Source organism: Nannospalax galili, unplaced genomic scaffold (assembly GCF_000622305.1).
Source record: "Nannospalax galili isolate Female #2095 unplaced genomic scaffold, S.galili_v1.0 scaffold908, whole genome shotgun sequence".
Taxonomy (NCBI): domain Eukaryota; kingdom Metazoa; phylum Chordata; class Mammalia; order Rodentia; family Spalacidae; genus Nannospalax; species Nannospalax galili.
In genome coordinates this window covers 216,947-234,152 of record NW_008357930.1, presented here as the reverse complement: position 1 = coordinate 234,152, position 17,206 = coordinate 216,947, and the positions used below count along the sequence as shown (strand labels likewise).

Below are 17,206 nucleotides of genomic sequence, written 5' to 3'. Positions count from 1 at the left end.
GGAACCCCCCCCCCGCCCCGCCCCGCCCCGCCCGGTTCCCCAGAGAGGCTCCCGGGGAGACCGCGCCCCGCTCCAGCCCCAGGCCCGGGGCGCTCACCATGGACAGGTAGACGTAGGAGGCATAGAGCTCCAGGTTGATCTGGCGGTTGATGGCTGCCTCCTAGTCCTGGTGGTAGTTCTGGCGCACTTGAGACGGGGACGCGGCGGTGGTCATGGCGGCGGCTGAGGTGTGACGAGCTGGCGGAGGGTTGTGCTCGGAGCGGCGGCTGGGGGCGGCTGGGGGCGAGCGCCGGGTTCCGTTCAAGCACTGTTGAAGCAGGAAACCACGGCGACTCTCGGCGGAGAACGTCTGGCCTCAAATAGATTTTTATAAAAGGTGAAAGTTGTGAATCCAATTTTATTCATCTGCAGTAGATATCCAGTTTTCCAACATCATTTATTGAATAGACTCTTTTTTTCTAGTGTTCATCAGTTCAGGAATGGATAATAAAAGTCTAATACATATGCAAAATAGAATATTATTCAGCTCATTTTATTTCCTCTGAAAATTTAAAGGAGTGATTTTCTTGTTTTTGGTGTTCTGTACCTTCACTAAGATGGTTTAGGTGCAGATTTAGTCTGTCCTTTTTCTTTTTGATGTGTAGCATAAGTACACTTGTGTGGGTATGTGCACATACATGTGTGGGTACATGTGCATGTGTGTGTACATGTGCATGGAGGCCAGAGATCTTCCTCAGTGTGCTGGATAGCTTTAGTGTCAACTTGACACACCTGGGTTGAGGGAGCCTCAATCAGGGAATTGCCTCTATTGGACTGGCCTGTGGCCATGTCTGAGGGGCATCTTCTTGATGAGTGATGTGGGAGGGCCCAGCCCACTGTGGGTGGTACCACCCCGGCCATGTCTGAAGGGCATCTTCTTGATGAGTGATGTGGGAGGGCCCAGCCCACTGTGGGTGGTGCCACCCCTGGGCAGGTGGGCCTGTGTTGCATAAGAAAGCAGGCTGAGTAGGGGCCAGGGGAGCAAGCCTGTAAGCAGTGTTCCTCCATGGCCTGTGTTCCAGCTCCTGCCTCCAGGTTCCTGCCCTGAGTTCCTACCTTGGGCTCCCGGATGAACTGCATGTGACCTGGGAGATGTAAGACAAATAAACCCTTTCCTCCCCAAGTTGGTACTGGTCAGAGTGTTTTGTCACAGCAATGAAGAACAAACTAAGACACTCAGTTACTCCCCACCTTATTTATCTTACATAGAATCTCTCAGTGAATCTGGAACTCATTGATTTTCTTAGACTGGCTGAGCTACAGTGATCCACCTGTCTCCACCCTTCTCCTCCCACACCCTCACCCCTGCCCCAGCAGTAAGGTGATGAATACACCTGGATTTTTTGTGGGGGCTAGGGATCTGAACTCAGGTCCTTATGCTTACATAGTAGGCACTTTAGGAGCGGAGTCATCTCCCCACCTTCCCTCTCTCTTCTCCTTCCTTCCCTCAACAGGATTTACTATGTAGCCTGGCTGGCCTTCAACTTGCAATCCTCATGTCTTGGCCTCTCAAGTGCTGGGATAACAGGCTTGTACCACCACACTGGGCCAAATTTGCTTTAATTTTTGTAGCTTATCCTTGGAGTTTTCAAAACTATGCATTCATGTTTTCTCAATAACTCTGTAGATTCTCGGGCATTTTCCTTTCTAATATTGTCATGGGTTGCTTTCATATAAATTTGAATCCTAGATTTCTGTGACAATAGTTTTGTGGTCTTCAGTTCTCAGTGGAGACTATTGTTATAACTGTAGCTTTTTTCTCCTTTTAAACCCAGAATTCTACAAACTAGAGGATTTTGCTTTAGTTCCCTGCTAGAAGGCCAGTTTTTCTCAGTCAGCATATTTATGTAAGATACAGGCTGTTTGGCTGAGCATGGTGTACGGAGGGGTTTCAGATCAGTACCTTTCATTTGGACAGACCCTAGTCATTATTTTCTGTGCCTACATTTGCAGTCATAGATTCTTGATGATCAAGGCTCCTGGTAGTCCATGTTCCACTTCCACATATCGTCCTACATTCAGCTTGTGATTTATTTGTTTGTTTTATTGATTCATTTTGTTTTTCTTTTTCTATCTTATAAGTTAGAAAAATCATTTAACATCATTTTTGTTATTAAATTATATTTAATAACAGTTATAACAGTTTTATAGTTAGAGACTATTTTAGAACACAGTGATGTTGCTGATGTGGTATTTATGTTTATGTATGTGTGTATGTGTTTGCATGTTCATGTGTGTGAGTGCAGGCATGCATGAGTCACAGATATGTGTGGAGGACATGAGACAACTTTGCTTGTTGGTCTTTGCCCTCTACTTTGTTAGAGAAAACTTCTTGCTGTTTTCTGTTGCATACACCAGACTAGCTCGCCCAGAGGCTTCTGGGGACTCCCTTGCTCTGCCTCCCGTCTCACCATATGAGCACTGGGAGCACAGATTCTTGCCACTGTGTTCACTGTGTGGGGATCTGAACTCAAATCCTCATGCCTATGTAGTAAACACTTTATCCACTGAACCTTCTCCCCAGCCCAGTAGCCTTTTGACTGCTTTTAGTGTTTTCTTCTATTTTCTTTCTGTTGAACCAGGCATTGAACCTAGGGTTTCATGAATACTGACAGGTTTCATGAATACTGACTTTACCGCTGAACTATGACCCTAGATCTTTTTTCATGTTTTAAAATTTTGTGACAGGTTGTCACTAATTTGGCCTGGCTTGCTTTGAGCTTGTGATCCTCTTGCCTCAAGCTCTGGGATTATAAGACTGTGTCAGTAGACCTTGCTTGCTTTTCATCTTACTCTAGATTTGATTTTCCTCTGGAAATTAAGTTGAATATTTCTTTCTTTTCATCCTTAATACTCACGTGATTTTTGTCCAAACATTTTTTATGTTTATTTGTGTGTGTGTATGTATGTGTGTGTGTGTGTGTGTGTGTGTGTGTGTGTATGCATGCACATGAACATGTGCCATAGTGTGCATGTGGAGGTCAGAGGACAACTTACCTTGCAGGGGAAGGTTCTCTCCTGTCATATGGGACCTGGGGATCAAATCCAGGTTGTCAGGTTTGGCAGCAAGTTCCTGTACTCACTGAGTCATCTCACCAGCCCAGCCAGCCCAACCATTTTTTAAATTTATTTACTAAAAGTCTATAAATGTCTTATACAACACATTTAAAGAAATAGCACCTTAAAAAACTTCCTAAACCAAGGATATTTTGATGAAAGAATAAGTAAGTTTGGGGTATTTTCTCAGTGCTTAGTAGAGCCTAGGAGAACTGGGGCAACCAGACAACTGGCAAGTAGAAACTTTGCTCAGTTCACATTTTGGTATTGGGCACGATCTTGCAGGCTCTCAGCATTGCTTATAAGGTTGAATATGCATTTTGAGACTCCCAGCTCTCCCCTCAGCCAACTCCTTCCATATTCCAGAATGCATATATGACAAAGATCTCTCATTTGTCATTTCTTCAAAGAGGGATAACCTTGTCTAGCAATATTGTTCATGATGAATCCTTTATTATGGAGGCAGAAGTAGATAGAAAAGTGGTTTGCTACATTGAATAGTCAAAATCATTTTTTAGAAAACAAGTTAGAATGCTTTATTATAACTTTAATAAGGATGCAAATGTCTTTTGCCACTTTTCTTCCTTATATCCATAACAATCCAGGCTGCTCTACCTTATAAATGGAAAATTAGGATAACATTCTTTATCAACTGCCAGAAAATATTTTATGAGGTCTTGAATTATGTTGGTAATTTGGAAGTAGGTGACCTTTATATTGTAGATCTGCTTCTAACATTACAGTTAAATAAAGTCATGGGAAACCTTTACATTTTCATATACTGATAAACTGCTTATCCTTTGCATCTGTCCTCTTTCTGCTTCTAACTGTAGATACAGCTACAGATACAGCTACAGTGTTCACAGGCTTAGTGAACACCACAGATACATCTGATATACAAGAGTTGGGGACCATGATCTAAGAAACCCTATAGTTTATTGATTCAACAAATCTTTTAGTCAAAATCTTTTTCTATTTCTCTTCTATGTGTGTCTGTCTCAATGCTTCTGGCTCTAAGAGATGTGAGAAGACTGCTAACATATTGAACTGAATTGGGCTTTAAATTATAATGCACATTCACACTGATTGCTTCCAGCCTGGGATGACTGTGTTTCATGTTCTGGGTCTTCAGGATTTTTTGGACCTGCACATTTTTGTTTTATTATTTTAATATTAAAGCTATAAATTATGGTTTTGGCATTTGGTAAGCTTCACAGAGATATTATTTAGCTGCTTCCTTTGTCCATATCATCCTACATTTTATTTTTTTCAATACACCATCAAGAATTTTTTCTTGTCTTTTGCAGTCTTACTTCTGAGGGCACAGGCACCCAGCGTTTCCCCTGCTATTCCAGAAAGCCATGCTACTTACATAGACTTCGTTTTGATTTTCCTTAATTCTCTGATTTTATGCACTTTTCCCATCATACCTCAATTATAATAGCATTATTTCTAGCACTGTACAAGTTTTTCATAAGCTGCAAGTGAGTATAATTAACAAGATTCTGTCGTATATTTACTTTTGTAATCTGATTTGTCTTTTGCTTAATGCAATTTTATAACTTAATTGAATTCCTTTTTATTTGCTTTCTTGAATCTACATCCATAGTTTAAAATCTAATATTAAGCAGACGGGAACATAATTTGATTTTCAGATGTTTTTTTCTACATAATTTGTTGTAACAACATTGTAGGAGGATAAACATTAAATAAACACTTTGGATGACTAAGTGATACTTGGCCACAGTCAGAATAATATCAATATATCTTCCAGTTTGGAGTCTTGTCTCTTAAATAGAAAGTAGATTAATGGCATATGGGAATCAGTCATATCTTATGCCTTTATTGTTCAAAATTAAATCTAGGGTGATGATTTGCTAGAAAAGCTTCACAGACCCTGAGAAAATTTGAGAAGCCTGAGATATTAAATCCAGTGGCTTAAGATGTCATCCTACTGTCGAGAGATGAGACACACACACACTAAGCTAAACATGAGCAATATGAACCAGTGACTGCTCTCTTTGTTAAGGACTTCTAGCAAATTTACCTCATAGTGAAAAGGAAAAAAGCAGCTACCCATGGGCTTTCTTGAGCCTGTCTTCTGCACTCCAGTGGCCCAGCTAGGTATCCTGGAGACTTGGCCACAGGGCTCAGGCATTTAGGGCAAGAGCTCTCCCTCTGTGAAACATGGCTCCATGTATAGGGAGCCATAGGGGATTAGAGGAAAACAGCTTGGGAGTTTGTATAAAGAACTGCAGCTACCGGGTTTAATTAGGAAGAAAAAAGATGAGATGGTGGTCTTTTAGTCTACTTTGGTTTTGCTTTAGTCAAAATCTTATTTCATCAAATTTAGCTATTCTATATTTGTAGATCTTTGCATCAGAACTGATTATTCTCATAGCTTCTGTGGGTATTTTTTTATACAAAATCATACACAATTATTTAGATTTTCACTTGGAGCTAAGAAGTTAAACAGAGTATCAGCTACTTTAATTACTTTAAATATACACATATGTTCAAACATTCAAACATGCTTCTAGAATCATCAGCTGTCATGGTGTTCAGATCATTGTTCTCCACCAGCTATCATCACAATAATAATTAATTATAATAGTAGGAATTGTACCCTGAAGCCTGTTGTAGAAGGATTGGTACCACCATGTCTTCAGGGTTTCTTTGTGGTTCTAGCTTGATATGTTCAGTAAAATTCATTTGTTCTAGTTCTTGAATGCCTCACTGAAGAGCATTTACCAGTGGATCTCTGTGGTTGTGCTAAAACTAGACAGAAAATTACAATTTGAACAGAATTTGTTTAAGTTGGAGAGCTTACTCATTTTACCTTTTGTTTTTTGTCTTTTTGAGACAGGGTCTACTTGTAGCCCCAGCTGTCCTGGAACTCACTATGTAGACAAGGCTGGCCTCGAACTCACAAAGATCCACCTGCCTCTGCCTCCCAAGTGCTGGGATTAAAGGCGTGCGCCACCATGCTTGGCTCATTTTACCTTTTAATACATTAAAGAGTAATAGTTGCTTATTTGTGCTTGAAATACTATTTGATATTTAGACAGTATTTGAATGATGATGAGCTTTCCTATACATAAATATTTCCTTCTGAGAAAAAAACACCATACCACCAAGTCTATGTATTATCATCAGGAGGAACAGCAGCAGAGGAGGACAACAGTCATTTCAAAACACTAGGAGAGGTCGGAGGGGCCTTAATTCTAGTTGGTATTGGGTTCCTAGGGTTGGCTTGTCTGTGCTACCTAACATATTTAGAGTATCTGAAACATTTCCTGCCTGTCCCAAGTGGTTTTCTGAAGAGGACAGAGGTGAGGAAAATGGGTCATAGTTTGAAGTTTACCTTCTAAGAATTTCTTTCCTCATTTACTAAGATACCTTGTGGTGACAGGACAAAATGTAAAAAGTTTCCATTATCTCAAATTCTGACTCAGAATGAGGAGATCTGAACACAATTTATTGTTAAACTCATTTTTATAGTGACTTGAAAATAATAATATAATAATAATTTTTATTTACTTGTTAGAATATTCACTCCAGCAAAACCCAAAAGTTTGCTATAACTCCACACATTTAAGGAAAGTAGAATTATAAAACTTACCTCATTTAACTATTGAACTTCCTTATTAAAATATTATAATCTTTACTATGCTTTGTGTATTTATTCCCAGTACAACTACATATGCAAAATAAGTTTTAGGGTACAAGTAAAAAAAAAAATAGAACCAGATTTTTTTTTTTTTTTTTTTTTTTTTTGTCTTTTTTGAGACAGGGTCTCCCTATAGCTCCAGCTGTCCTGTAACTCACTAGGTAGACCAGGCTTTCCTGGAACTCTGGAGATTCACCTGCCTCTGCCTCCCAAGAGCTGGGATTATAGGTGTGCACTACCATGCCCAGCTCCCTGATTATTTTTTTTAATTTTATTTTATTTTAAGTTTTACCTCTTTCTCAGGCAAAAGTGATGAACCAACTCAATGTAAAACACAATAGAGTTAGAATGTGTGTATATGTTTATTTGCATTTAACAGACACACCTGAGTTAAGGCACAGGCTCTGTTCCCCTAACGTAACTAGCTACATAAATTGATAGATAATACTCCCTGAATTATTTCTAAATTTCCGTTTTCAACTCCAAAGAAGGAAGTGGAATGCTGTACTCACAGTGCATTTTAAGAATTAAGTTGATAATACAAGTAAACTATCATCCCAGGTGCCCTTACCTTATGCATTTTTTGTTTTTCCCATTCTGTCTCCTATTACCATAAGAGACAGTTAGGAATCCATGGTCTATGGAACTTCAATCTTTTTAAAAGCCAGGTCATCTTCAAATGGCAATTTTAGTGTAATTTAGCCATTACTGAAAGACGCAACTTCATACTAGATACTGTGGGTTACAAAAGCACTGTGAGAGATGGAAGATTTCCAAATACTAAAACAAATGACACAGAACAACCTGCAATGAGATGCATCATATAAAATTATATTGAGATAATAAAGATCTAAATTATATATGTGCAGTAAGAGGGCGTGATAGTCCTCAAAGTGTTAATTGTCCTTCAGGGATTTAAAAGAAACTTGAAATAAAGACCATTAAGGTGAGTATTTTTAGAAAATGCTTCATTAATTTGATTCTGGAAGGACAAGTGGTCTAAGTGTATATGTGAGGAAAATGAGGGGATTCTAGAATGGGAATACTTGAATGAGTCACAAAAATAGGAATAGAGAGGGGGCAGATATGAGAACAGAAACAGTCAGCCTGTCTTGATCACAAAGTTCTTATGAGTCAGCCGTGAGAAACAGGGTTGGACGGGTTTACCAAGGCAGGATTCAGCAATCTAGACATGGTTAATCTAGACATAGGTTAGTCATGAAGCCAGTTGTCCTAACGATGGCTATGTAGCCCATTTGTGAGTATGAGTAATGGATCATTCTTCCCACTTATGTTTTTTCTCACATTATCAATATGTTTTTTGATATTGATTTTTTTATATCCAAGTATATTCATTCAGTCACTGAATGAGGTGCCAATCTCAAAATCATGTAATGAAATTCAAAGTGCTTATTGAGTGCTTACTGGGTACCATACACTGGGCTAAGTACTGAGGAGGTAGCAGTGAACCAGAAAAACAACCTGTGCCCCCACAGAGCTTTGGTCTAATAAAAAAATATAGACATTAATTTCAGGGTTCTAAAACATTATGTGTATTTAGAGTATGTAGGGGGATACTCATGTGTGGAGGTCAAAGGACAACTTGTGGGAGTCAGTTCTTTCTTTCCACCAGGTGGGTCCCAGAAATCAAACTCAGGTTGTCAGCCTTGGTGGCAAGCACCTTTACCTGCTGAGCCATCTTGCTGGCCCCAGACATTAATTTCCAAAAAGTACAAGGGTTTTGAGAAAGACATCTCGATGCTGTATATAACCTCATCAGGAAAAGTGAAAATTTTGTGTAATGGAGTTACAGGCTAGTGGAACACAACTACTCAGTGGTTCTGCTTTCATTTACAGAAAATTAAGTACTTAGATCAGTAGTAAATCTTTATTCATGAAAGTTTCCTATATCTTACTGCCTGTGGAGTTCTTTTAGGAAGAGGTAAACATAAGTCAAAACAAAAGCACCTCCTAAGGGGTGGGAAATAAACACATTGAAGAAAGCTATTAGTGATGGCTACAGTGTCCTTTTAGTCCAGATCCAGAAACATTTAAAGTGGGCCCAGCCATCATCCTGAGTGATGATTGTTATTACATGTTCTGGATTTACTGTGTTACTACAGCAAGCTTGTCAGTCTCCTGTAGCCATATGGACTTTGGTGGTTAAGGTAGCTCAGTGGCTGTGGATGCTGATTTGTAAATTAAGAGGGCTTCAGGTGGCTGGCGGCATAGGGCATAGTTCAGTGGTTGAGCTTTTGTACAATGCAAGCACACAGAGACGGAGGGAGAGGGGAGAAGGGAGAGGGGAGGGGGGCGGTTGGAACAGTTGCTATTTAGAGGGCAGCAACCTAAGCCAAGATATGTATGAGTCAGCATGACAAAGAACCCCACAGAAATGGCCTTCTCTGGGTGTTGTTGCTGTCAGGTTCTTCTTCAAAAGTCAAGGCAGGAGCAATATTCAAGGTTTCTTATAAAATTCAGACATAGAAATTCTAAAACATTGTTATACAAAATACCACTCCTCTATAACCTGCTGATAGGCTAATGTGCATGGGGATGGGGTGGGTCTTGATTTTATAAATTTGAAAATCTTGGATTAACACAATTAGGTCTTTACAGCCTGGAGTATGTTAACATTTGCTGTGATGCTTAGAATGGTTTGTAGTGATATATCTACCAGAAATGGCTCATTGTGGGCACTAGTAACATCTTGATATAGCAGTGTTCTTGCCCAGTTTGGGAATATCTACAAGAAACTATCATGGCCTGATTATGGCAAGATATTATTCCTCAGCATCTATGGGCTCCAAATCAGTATTTCTTCTTTTACAATTTTAATTCAAGCCTTTGGCCTAGAGCTGAAACCAGTCTGGCTTGTCACAGGAATCAACTGAAGCCAGATGGAGTATTGTTTAATTAGAGGATGTCACACACAAAGTTTTCAAATACTATATCCAAAATTTTAAAAATGCTACATGCTCTAGTTTCAGTCATTTATGTCTTCTGCTCTCAGTGGAAATTCAAAGCAGTAGATAACTATTACATGATCATTCCCAAGTATTTGTTTAGTGTTAACATGAACAAATCACACCCCAGTTGGCTCCTTTTTATTTTTTATTTATTTAAAAATTTTTTTTGAGATAGGGTCTTCCTGAAGCCCAACAAGCCTGGAACTCACTCTGTAGACCAGGCTGGCCTCCATGTCACAGAGATCTGCCTGCTTCAGCCGCCTGAGTGCTAGGATTAAAGTTGTGTGCCACCAGGTCTGGCTAGATGTCTTCTTTTTAAAATAATGGATGGTAGTTCCTTTTAACAAATATTGAGACAAATATTTCTTTCATTTCTGGCAAATAGTACCACCTACATCTGCCCCATGACACAAACTCTGTTAGGAATTCAATTTTTCAGGGATTGCTCACAAACTATAAACATTTTTGAAAGAAATTTGTACAACTCTGCAATAATTATGATAGTTAATTATACATGTCACTTGGATTGGGATAAGAGATGCCCATATAGTTGACAAAATATCAGTCCCCATGTGTTTGTGAGCATGCTTCCAAAAGAAGTTAGTACAGTAGACTACATGATCACAGTCACCAATATGATGTCATCTATTCAATTTCAGGTGAGGTAGATTGACAGCATTGCTCTTCCAAAGCTGGAGCACCTGTCTCTTTCAGATGTCAGATCTCCTGGTTCATAAGTACTAGGACACATGCAAACAAGAGCCCCTGGTTTCCATGTTGGAAAGATCTTCAATGGGGAAATAAGAGAACGCCATTCTATTCTATCTCTGACTTGTGGCAAAATGCAGGTGGGCGTCTCATCTCTCTTTTCTGTTGTTTTGTTTGGTTTGGTTTGAGACAGGGTCTCTGTGAAGCCCCAGCTGACCTGAAACTTGCTATGTAGTCCAGGCTGGCCTTGAACTCGCAGAAATCTGCCTGCCTCTGCCTCTTGAGTGCTGAGTAGCCTAGTTTTCCTATAGAAAATTTAGGATGGAGGACCAGCTAGTAGCTAAGCTACTTCTGAGTCCTAATATTTTATAAATTGTCTGTCTTTTCAGCAATAGAATAAACTTGTCAGAAAGAAGAGAACTTGCTAAATTAAAATCAGATTCAGACTATCAAACTTAAATCAAAATAATCAAAAGTAAAATAAAATTAGTTTTATTTTAGTGGAATGAAAATACTAGTAATTTTTTGAAAATGTACAATTTCTGATAATTACCGTATCTTGTTTTCTTCTTCCCTGGGAAATAGCTTCTGCCACACTATGGTCAGTCCTCATACACTGAACATTGTCCTCACATTATTAGCAATGATATTATTATATCATTGATATTATTGATATTATTATATCAGTGTGTCCTCACATTGTTATCCTTAGTTCAGTGCTCAGCATTGTGTCTCAGATTTCATTTAAATTTATGGATTTATTACTTTACATGTACATTAAAAATATATTTTTTGTTAGTGTACAAAATACACTATATTTGTACATAGGCACTTTAGGATAACTTAGACAGTGGCTGACAAAAATTACTTAAAATTAATTTTAAAGTGACTCAAAGATACTCTAAAAATTGTCTATTTGTTAATTACTTGTTGGATACTGTGTTAAAAATTCAGAAAATACAGCTGGGTATGGTAGTTGACACCTTTAATTCCAGCCCTCCAGAGGCAGAGGCAGGTAGATCTCTGTGAGATAGAAGCAGTTTGGTTTATATAGCAAGTTTCAGGCCAGCTGCGGCTACAGGGAGTCCCTGTTTCCAAAATAAACAAACAAAAAATGATCCAACAAAAGTTCAAATGTTACAAAAGAAAGGGGACCCTACCATGTCTATGAGATTGCTGTTTGTTGGACAAGGAGCTCAAGGCAGGCCAACCTAGTGTGTAACATTCCTTAATTGAGCAAAGAAAAAAGTGCAGTGGTAACTTGAGCCAGAATGGCCAACTGCTTGGGAGAGGTAAAACAAGAGCTGGTGGAAGCCATTGACCTGTATAATTAATACATGTTTGCAACTGTAAGAAAAAAAAGACTTGGGAATATTTGAAAGGTCTTAAAGAATGACTAGAAAAGATCATTTACTTAAGAGAACTTGTGAAGGAATGGCTGTAGAACAAGGACCTTGGGAGAAGATGGTTCTGAGGGACACCAGGAGGGAACAGTCTTGTGCTGCCAAGAGTTTGAAAGTCCACTGTCATGTTACCAAGTTTGGAAATTGCTTTGTAGTATTAACAAGTGAGGATTTAAGCCGGCAAAGGAAGGGAGGTCATTGAGAGCCCACAGTGTCCTTCCTGTAACCAATATCACTTTGTTTAGTTTTGAACAATCTTTCAGGTAGCTTTGACTTTCTAACTTACAAATAAGGAAACTGAGACTTGGTAAGTGAGTTAATCTCCCCAAAGCCCCAGAGCTAGTAGGTGGCAGAGCTGGCATTTGAATCCCAGTGACTTCAAAGTTCTGAGGGCTGGCTGTTTTACACTTGAGCACACTGCCCAGAAGGGGCGGGTATGTTGGTGGTGGGAAAAGTTCTCCTCACTCTTAGTTCTCAGGCCACCCAACTTTCTAATGCTCCCTTCAAAAGGTTATCCCCCAGGGCACTCTGAGTGCAAGGGGGTGGGAATTTACCTCACTTGGGAATGCTGGGCCCTTCCTTATCACAATGGCCACACAGGGCCTGCTCCTTTTTCATTCCTCTCCAGCAGGTCCGCCCAGCAGCTCACAGGCCACAGGGACAAACTTAATTAAATTCAAGTGAGTGTTGTTACCAAGACCTGACAGGCACGGTTGTGTGCAGCTGAATAATTGAGTTGTGCACGTTTTTTTCTCTCTCTCTCTTTGCCTTCTTGGTGGTAGGCTTTTGGGGGGTTTTGTTTTGTTTTCTTTGGGTTTCTAAAGATGACCCTGACACTTTTCATAAAGCTGTTTTCTAGTAGGAACGCCCTCCATCAAAGAGACGCAGTTTGGTTGCCAGGCTACCATGAGAAAAGGGAACTCCGAAGGGACAATGCCGACCTTTACTTGGAGTATCCAAGGTCTATCCTTCCTCTGTACCTCCCGGAGACCTCAGGCCAGAACCCAGCAGTGTCAGTACCTGGAGCTCAGGACTTTTAGGTTGGAAGGCACTGCCACGCCTGGTGTAAGCTCATGGAGATGATTGAAAACAAACCATATCAGTAGCCCAAGAAGTACTTGAATCCATTTAAGAAACTTATTTGATAAGCACAGATGAAACCAATTAAGGGTTGACTGATGCTTTGGGTAGGAGGAAAGAAAGAGGTTTTGTAGCTTGTTTCCATTCTGGTTTGGGTAGATCACTTGCAGTCTAAGGCTAGATTATCTGAGCCATCAGCACTTAGTTTTTGCCTTTCATGATTTTTGAGGGCCTTGTTTTTATTTTCTGTTCTTTGCTCTTCTGCTCTTTTAGGTACCATATAGTTTGCCTTACAACTCAGGGGTTCCTCAGTTGTTGGCTCCCCTTGTCTGGTCAGTAATCATCCAGCCTTTATATTGATTTCTTATTTTCCAATATTATTTCCCACCGTGAAATATAAAACAGATATAAATCATAGAGTCAACATTTGAAAAGTTTTCTACTATTCTTGACACATGAATTCTGACTTTGAAAACAGAACTGTTAGCAATTTTCAGGCTTTTCACCTTCATGTATCAGGAGCTCTTTAGAGTGGCTTTTGGCTTGCAATACTTGGTCATGCTATGGCCAAAAGTCATTGAAGCCTTGATGCTAGGTGTGCATTGTGTTAGGTGTGACACGTCTTTCTTTTAAAAATATTTAGGTCTTATAGTTTCTTCATAGAAGTTGTTTCCCACATTTTACATATGACACAATAGAGATTAAAGTCACCTACAATCTCTAGGACTAGCCTTTTGTCCTGTAAAAGTCCCCTGTTCCTATGCTGGTAGTGGTGGAGGTGGGGGCGGAGGATTGCTTCTGGCCCTCAGAGGCTCAGTTTTGCACCTTCCTTCTCTTTCAGAACTGGTTTTAGGATGACACCTTTATTACTTCACTGCGCCTCTGACCATCTGTGAGTATTCTACCTGATGTCAAAGTAACACACACACCATATATATATATATATATTGGGCCAGACCTGAGTTTTTCCACAAGTCTTTGTGTTCTTCCTTCTTTAATCAGAGAACATTCTATGAAATTTTAATATTATTTGTAAAAATTGTGAAAAAGTAGTTAATGTGAAATTCAGCCAGAGGAATTAAGGTAAACATCCTTTGAAATTGATAGCTGTAATAACCAAAGCATCTGATAACATTAGTCTAACACACTACCTCTATACATCGTACAGGCCAGACACTGCTTTAAATGCTGGAACTAGAGCAATGAATGAAGTGCCTGCCCCTTGTGATTCAGTGATTTCAACTCTAAGCAGACACCTGATGGCTGAGGGCAACCTAGCGCTGCTCTTTGGTTGACACTGGCACACTTGTCAAAGTGCCCAGAGTGATTCAAATATTTTATCATTTGTGTTTAGAATGTGACACATGGCAATCCCCTCAAGTCAGGAAATTTTGCTTTCTTTAAAATGGTCTATAACGTTTGGAGACATAAAAATATTTCCTTCACAAATATCTTTTGCAAAAAGCATTACATTGAGAAAATTATGGGATCTATTTGGGTACAAAACTCAGTAAGCATTCCTCTCAGGAACTGAAGAGATGCTTTATCAGGCAAGGATGACAAGATTTGAAACAGGGAACTTAATCTACGGACTTAAACAGTAAGACAGCTGAGAAGCCACACAGATGAGGAATCGAAGATGAGCAATAAGTTGTGAGACACTCTTGACTGGAGGGGGCCAGGAGATGGCTTAGGAGGAGCCAGAGCCACACAGTGAAAGTAGGAGCCATAACTAGCCAGTCTGTTTAAGCTAGAGACCTGATTGGAGGGGCTGCGGAGGCAAAAGACGGAAGAATCTGTTTACCACTTTCTCCCTTCTCCCAGGCCTCCAATACCCTGTTAGTGCCCCTTATTGGCCAAACTCGGGGAAGTGGTTGATCAGGGAATCAGAGAGAAAGAGTGTAAATCAGACTCCTTAGGATGTAGAGGAAGAAGAGTCTTGAATTTGATAGCCAGGACCAGCACAGTTAGAGACTTTTATTCATTCAGGATAGGCTTTCAAATCAAAGTGCTTGGGCTAAAATCCTAGCCTTGCCACTTTGTGGTTAATAATCTGCAAGCTAACAATGCTTCCCGTGAAGAAAAATGAGAGATAATGGAAAGAAAGGTTTAGTAATAAAAATAGTGAGTTCTGCTTTGACATATTTTAGATAACTGAACACAAAAATAAAATGTTCATTAGGCAGTTAAAACAGAGTAAGTACCTCAGGATGGAGGAAGATAAGAGGTTCAGATATGAGAGAACTTTACATGTCTGTTGTAGTTGTGGGAGATAACACTGAAAAGAGAATAAGCATAGTTAAGGGGAAAATTTTGCTGAACATTTATATATAATGAAAAAAAGAAATTAGTTAAGAATGTGCAAAAGGTGAGGTGGGAAATGTAGTAGAAAGTCAAAAAATCTGAAAGGTAAGTTTTAAGGAGTGTTCAGCAACTCCTTAAGAGGCACAGACCCACAAGGACAAGGGCATGGGCTTTGTAGAAAACAACGAGGTACAGAACAGTTATGTGGCCTTGGCAATTCATGACACATTTCTTGCTTCAGTGTTCTCATATGTCCAAAGAGGCTGTGTGTGTGGGGTTGTCTATGTCCCTCAAACTTCTTTGTAGGACTGTCATTCTAGATTAAGTCCACAGGATCTCACAGGCAGAAACGGATCAAGTTTTAAAGCCTTGGGAAATTAGTGAAAATAAAGACGAGGAAACAAATATGAACATGTCTTTGAAAACATTTGATTGATAATTTGAAAGAGCAATCAGTAGAAAAGTCTTCAGTTGCAGAAGACCTGCAATGTTTGGGATAAAGGCAAGAAGCAGATAGAAAGCTTCTGCTAGTTTACTGCAGGAAACTTCCTCGGTTCCAAGCACCCTTATCTAGTTACCATTACAAATGTGAGGGTATAAATTATTTGTGCTTTTATAGAAGCATCTAACACTAATGTCATCTGTTTTCATTCTGTGTTCAAACCTGAGTACCACATCTAGCTAGCCATGAAAATTTGGACAAGTTTCTTACCTTTGCCTTTTCCTCATCTGTAAAATAACATCACATGGAATTCTGAACATCAAAGACATTACAACACTTTTGAAGCACCTAGTGACTGATGTGTGGTAAATATTTAACAGCAATGGTTCTTATATTGAAGGGCATTGTTGTCAATGTCTTCCTTTTGATTTACATGACTGGCAGTATGTGCTGTGGCATCTAGTGGGCAGGGTCCAGTGATGTCGCCAGACATTAGCATTGTACAAGAAGGCTCACTGCAATACAACATAAATGCCAACAGAGCCACAGGTGAGAAACTCTGCTTTACCAGGTTAGTTACTGGTACTATTACCACCCAGGAGAAAACTAATGGTCAGGGATGGTAAGTAATGTAGCAAGATCACAGAGCTAACATTGTAGTCCCAGGCTTTGAAACTGTGTATACTTACTGCAAGCTTGAGCCTGATTCGGGTGTCATTATTGCTGTTTCTTCTAGCCTTCCTTTTCCTACAACAGCCGTTAAAAGTAAAATTGAACCTTGTACCTATGTCTTAGTTTCTAGTACTATTTTCTAGTAACAGGAAAAGGGAATCCTTAAATAAGTGGCTGATTCAGATTCCAAACATATCAAAGATGAGCCTGGAACATCCCTCTGACTAAGACAGCACTAAAAACAACAACAACAATGACAACAACAACAACAACAACAAAAACCCCCACAATCTGGAAGTATGTCAAAGGTCCATAGGCAAAACTCTAAGAGCTCCCAGTGGACAAAATTGGAACAAAATCAATTTAAATAAGGAAATAATGTAACATTGTGTTATATAGTCCACAGTGTAGATAACTCCTCTCCCCAATCAGTTAATGAGAGAAAATAGACAAATCTCCCAATGGAAGAATTGCAAATAGTTTAAATAGTTTTATGTGGATAGTCTCTCCTCAAGGAAGAGAAGAGCTTCCCACTTGCTAAATGTAAGCTGTGGCTAGTGACTTCTTGTAAACAGTGACTCATGGAAAGGGGGAAAATGAACCTGGCTGAGGCAGTACTATCAACGATGAGTTGTATTGACAGTGTGTGTCCTTGATGTGATATGGTATAAGAAATATTTTTTACCTCTGTGGTCATCCTCTGTCAAACCTAAGCTAAATATACTGTACTGTGGGTCTTTTATGAGATTTTGGTGTCAAAAAATAAAGTTAAGTAAAAATCAAAGGAGATTTGAAAAAGTATGGGGTTTAGCTAATAATATATCAATGTTGGCGCATTACTTATGACAAACATTTCACACTC

The 17,206-nt window shown here is 39.5% G+C and overlaps 1 pseudogene across 1 annotated transcript in view; it reads right to left on the bottom strand.

Moving 5' to 3' along the window:
• LOC103752258 overlaps window positions 1-355 on the bottom strand; it is a 2,063-nt pseudogene extending 1,708 nt beyond the window's left edge. The window contains exon 1 of the transcript XR_003847465.1: window positions 32-355. The product of XR_003847465.1 is annotated as a ferritin heavy chain pseudogene (transcript). The remainder of the gene's footprint in view (window positions 1-31) is intronic.
• Window positions 356-17,206: the final 16,851 nt, after the last annotated feature.